This window comes from Ovis canadensis, chromosome 10, assembly GCF_042477335.2.
Source record: "Ovis canadensis isolate MfBH-ARS-UI-01 breed Bighorn chromosome 10, ARS-UI_OviCan_v2, whole genome shotgun sequence".
In the NCBI taxonomy this organism is placed as follows: domain Eukaryota; kingdom Metazoa; phylum Chordata; class Mammalia; order Artiodactyla; family Bovidae; genus Ovis; species Ovis canadensis.
In genome coordinates this window covers 42,382,268-42,395,381 of record NC_091254.1, presented here as the reverse complement: position 1 = coordinate 42,395,381, position 13,114 = coordinate 42,382,268, and the positions used below count along the sequence as shown (strand labels likewise).

General features: G+C 42.3%; 1 long non-coding RNA gene across 2 annotated transcripts in view; it reads left to right on the top strand.

Annotated features, from left to right (window-relative positions):
• The window catches only part of LOC138446566 (uncharacterized), a 75,863-nt gene that overhangs the window by 59,191 nt on the left and 3,558 nt on the right, over positions 1 to 13,114 (top strand). Inside the window, exon 3 of one of the 2 annotated variants that reach the window (XR_011259396.1) lies at positions 9,382 to 9,565. The exons of the other annotated variant lie outside the window; for it this stretch is intronic. This is a non-coding gene — a long non-coding RNA (uncharacterized lncRNA). The remainder of the gene's footprint in view (positions 1 to 9,381; positions 9,566 to 13,114) is intronic. 2 annotated transcript variants of the gene reach the window in all.

Genomic DNA, 13,114 nt, shown 5'->3' with positions numbered 1-13,114 from the left:
AGAATCCCCATGGACGGAGAAGCCTGGTGGGCTACAGTCCATGGGGTCTCAAAGAGTCGGACATGACTGAGCGACTAAGCACAATGCACACAGTGTAGCTAAACCTGCACCCGGTTCATATAAGCAGCATTTAAGAGAATCTCTCCCCCTAAATCCTCTCCAACACTTTGCAACTTAAGACCAAAACTCTTTTCTCTCTTAATTTTTATTTCTTTAATGGGCCCAAATTCTATCTTCTTTTATTTACATGTTTAATGGTAACAGAATTACTTTGGACTTGTTAATTGGAATTTTAACGAGCTGTTTCACGTTTTGGTTCTAATTTAACCCAGTTTAACCTAATTTACCCTGGAGAATGAAATAGCAACCCACTCTAGTATCCTTGCCTGGAAAATCCCATGGACAGAGGAGCCTAGAAGGCTACACAGTTCATGGGGTCTCAAAGAGGCAGACATGACTGAGCGAATAACATTTTCACTTTTTCAACTTAATTTAACTCTGGAGTCACTCTTTACTTCTCTTTCTCAAAGTCACTTCTGACCGTCAAAAAATGTTTTGTCTCTGCTTTCCAAATAGATCCAGAAATCTGACTCCTTACTTCCATGGCTACCAGCCATCCTGTTCCCAGCCCCCTTACCTCTCCCATCTTTTCCCGAAACAGCAGGCAAGGCGGGATCCTTTAGAAGCAACACGAATTCATGTCATGTCTCTGCTCAAACCCTCGTGCTTCCTGTCACACCTAAAGCAAGAACCAGTATTCTCTGCTGTAGCCTCAACGGCCTCCTTGCTGATCTGAATGGGTCAGGCACACCCTGAACAAAGCCCTTTGCACTGGCTCTTCCCTCTGTCGTTTATCCTTTGACCCACTATATTCATGGCTCACTTTCACCTCCTCCAGATCTGTGCTGAAATGCTGCCTCCTCAAAGAAGCTCATCCTGACCACACTGTTTAAAACTGCAAGCAGTCTTGTCAGCCTGGCAGTCCTGTTCTCTTTCCTGTTTATTTCCCTATAGCATGTATCTCCTCCGAATATACTAAATACTAAAAAAAAAATTACTTAATAAGCTTGTTATTTTCTGTCTCCGTTCACTAGAATATACTTGGCATGAGAATAAGGACTTTATTGCTGCTCTACGTGAAATACATAGGACAACACCTGGCACATAGTAGGTGTTTTTGTTTCCCATCATTGCTGTAACAAATCACCCCAAATTTGGTGGCTTAAAACAACACATCAATTATCTTACAGCTCTAATGTTAACTTGTCGGCAGAGTTATGTTCCTCCCTCTGGAGGTTTTCAGGAAAATATGTTTCCTTGCTTTTGTCCTTCGAAAGGCTGCTGACATTCCTTGCCTCATGGCTATGCTTCATGACAATCCCTGCTTCCATTGTTACATCTTCTCTGATGATGCAATGGACATCTTCTATTCTTTTCCTCCCTATTTCCCTTATAAGGACACGTGATTACACTGGGCCCACCTGGTATGTTAGTTTGGGCTTACCTAGTAACCAAATACCTAGACTGGGTGGCTTCAACAACAGAAATGAATTTTCTCACAAGCCTGGAGGCTGGAAGTCTGAGATTAGGGTACAAGCTGGGCTGAGTTTGGGGGCTTCCCTGGTGGCTCAGTGGTAAAGAATCCACCTGCCAGTGCAGGAGATGTGGGTTCAGCCCCTGGGTGGGGAAGGTCTGCTGGAAGAGGAAATGACAAACCAGCCCGGTATTCTTGTCTGGGAAATCCGATGGACAGAGGAGCCTGGTGGGCTCCAGTCCATGGGGTCGCCAAGAGTTGGACCTGACTGAGCACAGCACTGCACAGGGATGGGTTCAGGTGAGAGAACCCTCCTTCTTGTTGAATGAGTGAATAAATTCCTTGGAATATTAAATAAGTTTCAGGTTTTGGTCTGGTTGCTGTACATTTACTTTTAGATCAGGCCAGACTGACCTCGCCTCTGGCATTCTAGTGGTTGTTCCCAGAGGATCTTGGTGGTGGAAGCTCACCACCCCCATTCTGATGACACAGCCCCAGGTCAGTTCCCCTGAACTCTTGCTTCAGCTCTCCTCCCGCGGAGGTTCAGTCAGCTCGTTGGAGAGTGCAAACTGGTAACAGCTCCCATTTCATTCCTGTTTCTGCTTTCCAGGTTTCTCAAGCCTCAGAACGCGCTATAGCCCGTGCCACAGTATTGCTCTCTCAGCACTTATGGTTCATCTGCTCTGACACCATTCCCAGGTCACACTTCCTACAAGGGTGCTGGGGGTCTCTCCCTTCCTCCCACCATAGGGAGCAGGACTGGGGGGCCAGTACTTCAGTGACCATAGGTTGGAGTTTTGTAAGAATGATTGGTCACAAGCTCAACTATACTATAGTTGCTACAGCACCTAAGGGGAGATATTAAACTGCCGCTCATTTGTTTATTCATTCCACCAGTGTTTACTGAGCACTTTGCAAGGCAGGAGGGCACCAGCCTCTGCCCTTGAAAAGTCCACTAGAGAAAATGCCGCAGGAACGTAGAGAGAGAGATAGAGAGAGAAAGAATGTGCTTCCTCCAAACCACAAAGATGCTAATGCCCTGCACCAGCGGTGTGTGGCTCCTGGGGACAGAGCTCAGACTCTCTGGTAGAAGGTGCAGCAAGGCAGACTCTGTGGGAGGGGTGATATTGATTTGCTGTGTCTTCACCAGCTGGCCATCTCCCCGTCACAGTCACTGAAATGTTTAGGCAGAAGACTGAGAGGATTGGAGGAGACTCCTCCACCGGTGGGAGTTTAGAGCATATGACTCCAAAGCTTCCTTCCAAGATTCAATTTTTATTTTTGTTTATTCGGGTGGAGTCCCAGGGTGGATAAAGCCATAAGATTAGGTATATAGGTCATGGTCAGCATCAAACGTCAGAACCCACTCTGGCCGGTTTAAGCAGAAAAAGGATTTGTTTATGAAAGGATGTTAAGTCACTCACACAATGGTTGGGATGCTTTTCAAAACACGTGGAGGCTGTGCTTCCAGGAACAGGAAACCACTCCCACTCTTGTTGCCGCCAAGCGCTGGGAGCCGGTGTCACCAGGGGGTCATCAGTAGATGACCACAAAAACGATTGCTGAGACCTGGCTTCCCTGACCTTCCTTCCTTCCTTCACTGCCCTTTCTCTGTCATTACCATCTGCTCCTCAAGATGCAGCTCTTTCTATTTTTGATGCAGCCTTCATCAGAACATGGGTTGCTGCTGCTAAGTCACTTCAGTCGTGTCCGACTCTGTGTGACCCCATAGATGGCAGCCCACCAGGCTCTCCCGTCCTTACTTGTTTGGAATTTCCTTTTATGTTATAGCACAGCTTCCCCCCGCCCGCCACCTCCAACAGGAAGGTGTAGTTGAGAAAGAAAAGAATTAGGGAGAAGAAAACACTTAAATCAGAGATCATTTCCATTCACATAGTATCAATCCTTGTTGATCACTGCACCCACAGGTACTTCAAAACTGAGTTAATCCTAATGCAGTTATTTAGCTGACGTGTCTCCTTTTTTCTCTCTTCCTGTCCTTTTTCTTTCTCTTCTGGGGTAAGGGATGGAGAGTTAGTATTTATAGAGTAAAGGCAAAAGGAAAAAAAATTCCTTCCTCTGATTCTATGTCTAAAAGATAAGTATTTTCAACCAAAAGAGATGTTTTTAAAAAAATATCTAAAATTTTAATATATTTATGTATATGTAATACATAATTTATGTAACATTCTCCGGTTGGGGATTTCCCTATTGTCTGCTTTTACAAACATCACTGCAATGGGTGTGTGTGCATGTATATCTTTATGTATTTGTTGCTACTATTGCTATAAGATAGAGTCCATGAAGTGGAATCTCTGGATCAGATGGCCTGGGTATGTGTATTTTTTATAGATGATAATAAATTACCCTTTTCTAAAGTTGGAAGATTTACACAGGTTGACCAGGCTCTGGAACAACAGTTTCCCTTGAGGGCAAGTCTTGCTGAGGAGGACAGAGAGTGATGGGTGCATTTTATTTAGTTATTAATTAAGTTTTATTGGATAGAGTTGCTTTACAAAGTTGTGTTAGATTCTACTTTACAGTAAAATGAATCAGCCCTACATGTACATATATCCCCTCCCTTTCGACTTCCTTCCCATTCAGGTCACCACAGTGCATTTAGTAGAGTTCCATGTGCTATAGATTATGTTCTCATTACTTATCTATTTTTTACCTACAAACTATTGATATTATGTATGGGTACATTTTAGAATAGTCACTTTCCCCCTTCTCCTGCCAGGAGCAGGAGGGGATTTTTCTCATTTCACGGTAAGAATATGGTAGGGCTCATGGAGATAACACTGGCAAAAGTGTGAGGGTTGCTTAAAATCGGGTCCCTTCAGAGCTTTTTCCTTTTCCCAGGAATTTCCCTGGTGGCTCAAATGGTAAAGCATCTCCTGCAGTGTGGGAGACCTGTGTTCGATCCGTGGGTCGGGAAGATCCCTTGGAGAAGGAAATAGCAACCCACTCCAGTACTCTTGCTTGGAAAATTCCCATGGACAGAGGAGCCTGGTTGTGCTACAGTTCCTGGGGTTGCAAAGAGTCAGACATGACTGAGCAAATTCACTTTCAGAGCTTTTAACTCTCAAGCTTGCCCCAACTGAATCTCCAGAGATCTATCGATTACAGTGTTACGTTTTCCTACTCTGTTGGCTCCAGCTGTGGGCTTCTGCGCCTAGCAGGCTATGCTCCTGTGTAGTTCCCCGCCTATCTTTCCAGTTTTCAGTGCAGCAGTTTGCCCCATGACCTCACTTCTTTGATGCACCTAAGAAGAGCCATGGATTTTCAGTTTGTTCAGCTTTTTTTCTTATTGTGAGGATGGAAGTGATGACTTCCCAGTTCTTTACATGTAAACTGGAGAATTCAAACCCTTTATCTCAAATCTTTAAGTTTTCTTCAGTTCAGCTCAGTCGCTCAGTCATGTCCAACTCTTTGCAACACCATGAATTGCAGCACACCAGGCCTCCCTGACCATTACCAGCTCCCAGAGTTCACCCAAAATCATGTCCATCGAGTCGGTGATGCCATCCAGCCATCTCATCCTCTGTCGTCCCCTTCTCCTCCTGCCCCCAATCCCTCCCAGCATCAGGGTCTTTTCCAATGAGTCAACTCTTCGCGTGAGGTGACCAAAGTATTGGGAGTTTCAGCTTCAGCATCAGTCCTTCCAATCAACACCCAGGACTGATCTCCTTTAGGATGGACTGGTTGGATCTTGCAGTCCAAGAGACTCTCAAGAGTCTTCTCCAACACCACAGTTCAAAAGCATCAATTCTTCGGCACTCAGCCTTCTTCACAGTCCAACTCTCACATCCATACATGATCACAGGAAAAACCATAGCCTTGACTAGATGGACCTTAGTTGGCAAAGCAATGTCTCTGCTTTTTAATATGCTATCTAGGTTGGTCATAACTTTTCTTCCAAGGAATAAGCGTCTTTTAATTTAATGGCTGCAGTGACCATCTGCAGTGACTTTGGAGCCCCAAAAAATAAAGTCTGACACTGTTTCCACCGTTTCCCCATCTATGTCCCATGAAGTGATGAGACCAGATGCCATGATCTTTGTTTTCTGAATGTTGAGCTTTAAGCCAACTTTTCCACTCTCCTCTTTCACTTTCAAGAGGCTCTTTAGTTCCTCTTCACTTTCTGCCATAAGGGTGGTGTCATCTGCATATCTGAGGTGACTGATATTTCTCCCAGCAATCTTGATTCCAGCTTGTGCTTCTTCCAGCCCAGCGTTTCTCATGATGTACTCTGCACAGAAGTTAAATAAGCAGGGTGACAATATACGGCCTTGACATACTCCTTTTCCTATTTGGAACCAGTCTGTTGTTCCATGTCCAGTTCTAACTGTTGCTTCCTGACCTGCATACAGATTTCTCAAGAGGGAGGTTAGGTGGTCTGGTATTCCCATCTCTTTCAGAATTTTCCACAGTTTATTGTGATCCACACAGTCAAAGGCTTTGGCACAGTCAATAAAGCAGAAATAGATGTTTTCCCGAAACCCTCTTGATTTTTCGATGATCTAGCAGATGTTGGCAATTTGATCTCTGGTTCCTCTGCCTTTTCTAAACTTGAACATCTGGAAGTTCATGGTTCACATATTGCTGAGGCCTGGCCTGGAGAATTTTGAGCATGACTTTACTAGCGTGTGAGATGAGTGCAATCGTGTAGTAGTTTGAGCATTCTTTTGCATTGCCTTTCTTTGGGATTGGAATGAAAACTGACTTTTCCAGTCCTGTGGCCACTGCTGAGTTTTCCAAATTTGCTGCCATGAGTGCAGCACTTTCACAGCATCATCTTTCAGGATTTGAAATAGCTCAACTGGAATTCCGTCACCTCCACTAGCTTTGTTCGTAGTGATGCTTTCTAAGGCCCACTTGACTTCACTTTCCAGGATGTCTGGCTCTAGGTGAGTGATCACACCATCGTGATTATCTGGGTCATGAAGATCTTTTTTTGTACTGTTCTTCTGTGTATTCTTGCCACCTCTTCTTAATATCTTCTGCTTCTGTTAGGTCCATACCATTTCTGTCCTTTATCGAGCCCATCTTTGCATGAAATGTCCCCTTGGAATCTCTAATTTTCTTGAAGAGATCTCTAGTCTTTCCGATTCTGTTGTTTTCCTCTATTTCTTTGCATTGATCTCTGAGGAAGGCTTTCTTATCTCTCCTTGCTATTCTTTGGAACTCTGCATTCAGATGCTTATATCTTTCCTTTTCTCCTTTGTGTTTCACTTCTCTTCTTTTCACAGCTATTTGTAAAAAGCCTCTTCAGACAGCTATTTTGGCTTTTTGCATTTCTTTTCCATGGGGATGGCCTTGATCCTTGTCTCCTGTACAATGTCACGAACCTCCGCCCATAGTTCATCAGGCACTCTGTCTATCAGATCTAGTCCCTTAAATCTCTTTCTCACTTCCACTGTATAATCATAAGGGATTTGATTTAGGTCATACCTGAATGGTCTAGTGGTTTTCCCTACTTTCTTCAATTTAAGTCTGAATTTGGCAATAAGGCGTTCATGATCTGAGCCACAGTCAGCTCCTGGTCTTGTTTTTGCTGACTGTATAGAGCTTCTCCATCGTTGGCTGCAAAGAATATAATCAATCTGATTTCGGTGTCGACCATCTGCTGATGTCCATGTGTAGAGTCTTCTCTTGTGTTGTTGGAAGAGGGTGTTTGCTATGACCAGTGTGTTCTCTTGGCAAAACTCTATTAGCCTTTGTCCTGCTTCATTCTGTTATCCAAGGCCAAATTTGCCTGTTACTCCAGGTGTTTCTTGACTTCCTACTTTTGCATTGCAGTCCCCTATAATGAAAAGGACATCTTTTTTGGGTGTTAGTTCTAGAAGGTGTTGTAGGTCTTCATAGAACCATTCCTTCAGCTTCTTCAGCATTACTGGTTGGGGCATAGGCTTGGATTACCGTGATATTGAATGGTTTGCCTTGGAAATGAACAGAGATCATTCTGTCATTTTTGAGATTGCATTTTGGACTCTTTTGTTGAGCATGATGGCTACTCCATTTCTTCTAAGGGATTCCCACCACAGTAGTAGATATAATGGTCATCTGAGTTAAATTCACCCATTCTGGTCCATTTTAGTTCACTGATTCCTAGAATGTCAATGTTCACTCTTGCCATCTCCTGTTCAACCACTTCCAATTTGCCTTGATTCATGGACCTAACATTCCAGGTTCCTATGCAATATTGCTCTTTACAGCACTGGACCTTGCTTCTATCACCAGTCCCATCCACAACTGGGTATTGTTTTTGCTTTGGCTCCATCCCTTCATTCTTTCTGGAGTTATTTCTCCACTGATCTCCAGTAGCATATTGAGCACCTACTGACCTGTGGAGTTCCTCTTTCAGTATCCTATCATTTTGCCTTTTCATACTGTTCATGGGGTTCTCAAGGCAAGAATACTGAAGTGGTTTGCCATTCCCTTCTCCAGTGGACCACAGTCTGTCAGACCTCTCCATCATGACCTGTCCATCTTGAGTGGCCCCACAGGGCATGGCTGAGTTTCACTGAGTTAGACAAGGCTGTGGTCCATGTGATCAGACTGGCTAGTTTTCTGTGATTATGGTTTCAATAAGTTTTCTTATTGACTCCTAAAACCCTATAAAATCTCTCTCAGCAAAGTATATTGGATATTCCCCTGTTTCTTTTGTGTTTTGTTTCCTGGAGACATTTCTCCTGAAGCCGTCTATCCTCATTCTCCCATCTGGAATGAGGGAGTGTGTGTTAGTTGCTCAGTTGTGTCTGATTCTTTGCTACCCCATGGACTGTCGCCCACCAGGCTCCTCTGTCCATGGAATTTTCCAGGCAGGAGTACTGGAGTGGATTGCCATATCCTTCTCCAAGGGATCTTCCACACCCAGGGATTGAACCCAGGTCTCCTGCATTGCAGGCAGATTCTTTACCATCTGAACCACCAGGGAAGTCCCCCACCCCTGCCCCAGTCTGGAATGCTCTGCCCTAAATTGGCTGCATCCTAAGATTTCCTTTTGCTATAATCCTACAAATTCCGTTTGTATTTATCCTGCCTTCTGTCCTGTTTCATGCAATCTACATTTTCTCCTTTTGGGGGTTTACTTCCTTGTTTTCATGGAACATATTTTTATAACTTCAGGTACCTGGAAAGCACTTTTAAAAAGACCTTTAATGTCTGAAATGTCTATTCTGCTGTCCCTTGTGATTATTAGTTTGGTGGGGTACAGAATTCTAGGTTGAAAATAATTTTCCTTCAGAACATTGAAGGTGTGGCTCCACTGTTCCCTAATTTTCAGTGTTTCTTTTGAGAAGTCCAAGGCTTCTTTGATTCTTGTTTTTTTTTCCCCTGCCTTCTGGAAGCTAGAAAATCTTATCTTTATCTTTGGGATTCTGAAGTTCTGCAATGGTGTGCCTTACTTTGGCTTAAAAAAAAAAATCGTTATTGTGCTTCTCAGACCTATTTAACTAGAAATGCATGTCCTTAAACACCAAGACATTTTACATTTTCTTCATTCTCTCACTTGAACACCTAGAAGTTCGATGTTTGATTTCCTAAATTTTCCTTATTTTTTCTTTCCTCTTTTCCAATGCTTTATTTATTTTTTGTATTGTTTTCTGAGAGATTTTCTTATTTTCCAATACTTTTGCCAATTTAAAAATTTTATTTTTACTTGTTATCATATTCTTAATTTTCAAGGATTCTTTTTTGGCTCTCCATTGTTCCAGGAGTTGGTGATGGACAGGGAAGCCTGGTGTGCTGCAGTCTATGGGGTCGCAAAGAGTCAAACACGACTGAGCGACTGAACCGAAATGAATTGTTCCAGTATTTATCCTTATCCTTTTCTTGTATCATAGATGCAATGTTTTCCCTTGATTGAAATTATTAATCATGGCTTTTGGACTCTTCCATGAGGAGGTCCCCTTCACCTAGCTGGTGCTTCCTGGCTGCGTTTTTTTATATTTAAGAGTGAATCACTATACCTAGGACATGGAAGCAACGTAGATGTCCAACAACAGATGAATGGATAAAGAAGTCATGGTATGTATATACTATGGAATATTACTCAGCCATAGAAAGGAATGAATTTGAGTTAGCTATAATGAGGTGGATGAACCTAGAGCCGGTTATTCAGAGTGAAGTAAGTCAGAAAAAGAAAAGCAAATATTGTATATTAATGCATATATATGGAATCTAGAAAAATAATGATGAACCTGTTTACAGAGAAGAGATGGAGATGCAGACAAGAGAATGGACTAGTGGACACAGCAGGGGAAGGGGCGGGTAGGACAAATTAAGAAAGTAGCATTGACATACATACACTATCATGTATAAAACAGACAACTAGTGAGAAGCTGCTGTATAACACGGGGAGCCCGGCCGGGAGCTCTGTAATGACCTAGAAGGGTGGAATGGGAATGGGGCCGGGAGGGAGGCTCAAAAGGGAGGGGATATACGTATGATTATGGCTGATTTGCATTGATGCATGGCAGAAACCAATACAACATTGTACAGCAATTACCCTCCAATAAAAAAGGAAGAGTAAATATATATTTTTATATCAATATATTAAATATATTGATATTTGATATAAAATAAGATTTTTATATTTATAAACATTTATATTTGCATATATTATATTTCAATATAAATATATTTATATTAAATATATTTTAATATATATTATATATGTAAAAGCATAAATCACTAAGAAGCTGTCTGGAATCTTTATGCGCATAGGCAGAGCTTGTAACAGACGGAGTGTTACTACCAGGTACCCTGATGGAGTTCTGGAGCTAGCCTGGGAGAGCACTGGGGGTCCCACTGCTGGCTATGCAGAATTTGATTTACTTAGTTAATTTTTAGTTCCCTGCTTCACCCACATTCTTCTCCATGCATGCTGTTCCCAAGGCAGTAGCCTCTTTGGATCCATTTCTCCAGAGACAATCAGTTTCCTGTGGAGCTAGCAGATGAGTAGAGCCAGTCTGTGCTTAGGATGGAAAGCTGGGATCTAACGGCTCCATTTTCAGCCCGCCAGCTGCCCCTCTCCTCGCACAGTATCTCTACTCTTGATCTTTTCTGGAGCGATGTTAGGTATACCATCTTGCTTCTCATGCACCTCTCCCTCAGTTAACTCACTCATCAGCCCTTCATCTTCATTTCCTTCATGTACACTAACCTCTCTCAATTTTACTGAGATGGCTATGTCTCTCCGTGTTGTATTGGGATGGGGGGAGTTGAGGAAAAAAAGGATGTAGAAACATTTTCACTCTAGCAGTGCAATGCCCTAAGTCCCTAATGGCCGTGCTCTTTGCTGCTAGACATGAACCCGGTGTCAGCACGTGTTTAGCTGGTGTAGCAAGACAGTTCCAGGCTAGAGAGGCAGTGGTGTTACTTAGGAGGATAAGGGGAGGATCTGAGCCTTTGGACTCCCTGCTCTACCCAGAAGAGTTGAAAGCGTAGACACGTGAGAAGCACGCAGAGTCCAAAGTAGTGTCTCCAAGGTCTAGTTGAGTCGCAGAGAGCTCAGCAGAGCTGCAGCTTCTTGGGAACACGTTTGCTGTTGTCTTGCCTTTACGACAACAAGATCCTCCTGTAGAGCACAGGCAACTATATTCAATAGTCTGTGATAAACCATAATGAAAAAGAATTACGAAGAAGAGTGTATATATATGTATAACTGAGTCACTGTGCTGTACAACAGAAATTAACATTGCAAATCAAATATACTTCAATAACATTTTTAAATATGCATATTTGTTGGGGAAAAAAAGACTTCACAGAGCTCCTTTTCTGCTGCCTTTCTTTTTAGTGATTTTTTTTGTCTACCACTCCTTGTCTTTTGCTCCTTCCCCACCATTCCAGCATTCTAGCTGCACTATCTTGTTTTTCTGCTTTTCTTAATGTCTCCGTGTTTAATATTTTGGGACCTTAAAAGCCCACAATCAGCTGTCTTAGATCACAGCTGTGACTGTATGCTTACTTCACCTTTTCCCTGAAACTTCCAATTCTCCTTCTCCTTCACCTTTCCTCTTCTGTGTACAAAGGTGTGCAGGGTTTCTCATTTTGAAAATATTTTCTCTGAACTCTGAGAACCCTTTAAGTGATCATCGTTTCTCATTCACTCTCCTGGCCAGCTTGTCAGAAGATTATGTGCTTGTGGCCTTTATTTTTTCATCTCACACAGACTCTCACTTAATGCCTTACACTGTAATCTGGCTTAAGCCCTGTTACAATCTAAAACAACTGTCTCCAAAATCTCCAAATGATCTAATTTCTAGGTCAGATGTCTTTTCTCACCAAGTTTGATCATCTTTCCTTTTCGAAATGCTTACCTCCTTAAGCTTGAAAAACACATTACCCTAGGCTTCTGGCCTACCCTGTGTGTTCTTTTTTTTTTTTTTTTTTTAATTCCACCCTATCCACTTCCTACAAATGGAGATAAGGCAAGCCCTTGGCTTTTAGTTGGCCTTGGATTTTTTTTCAATATATATATTTTTTGATGTGGACCATTTTTTTAAAGTCTTTATTGAATCTGTTATAATATTGCTTTTGTTTTATGTTTTGGTTTTCTTGGCCAGGAGGCATGTGGGATCTTAGCTCTCCCTGCATTGGGAAGTCTTAACCACTTCCCATCAGGGAAATCACAATTTTGATTTTTGAATGTCCTCATCCACTATCCTGGGATCAAAATTTCTGATCTTAATCTGTAACTGCCTTCTGAGCTTCAAAGTGATAACTCCAATTATTTGCTTAATATCTGGGTTACAAATTTGACTGACACTTCAAATTTAACATATTTAGCACTGAAGTCATCCTTCATCAGAAATTAATTACACCTCCTGATGTACTCAGGAACATCACTGGTGGTGTCGTTTTTATTTTCAGCTCATCTCAAAACATTTAAATCATCATTTACTTTCCCCTCTCACCTACCTGTCACATGCAATCAGTTTTCTTTTTTTGTATTGCCTCTTATCTCTTTTTTTTTTTTTTTACCATGCTAGGCAGAAGCCTTCCTTAACTCATTATGTACTTTACTATAGTTGCTTTTAAAGTGATCTTTCAGGTTCTAGTATCTCCCCCTCAATTTACTGACAAATCAATTGACTAATATTGTCCCCTTTCTTAAAATAAATTGAGGCATCTTGCTGTTTGCTCTTGTAGCTCCACTACAAAACCTTTCTGTGGCTCCTGAGTTGACTGACCACAAAAGCCCTTACAGATTTGAAGTTAAGCTACTGGATTGTAAATCTACTTTAGCTTTGTTTCAATGACAAATAAGCAGAACAAGGATAAAGCAGGTGGGAACAGAGTCTTATTGCATTCCTAGTTCTTTAGGAAGGTGCATCTGATACTTGGTGGCTCTGAAAACCTCTGTGAAATGAAGAACTTACCTTACCAGCTCAGAGAAGCTCAGAGCCCTAGTTCCAGTGCCTTTTCAATCTTTTGGAGCTTGTCAGAAGTGTGCCAGGGGAAGTGGGGTAGTTGGCAGTTAAACTATTCCACAGTGACATTGTTTTGTGTTCTTTTTCCTGTTGTAGCATCAGACTTATCTGCAGTTTTAGAGGAGTGGGCCTGGGCTATTGC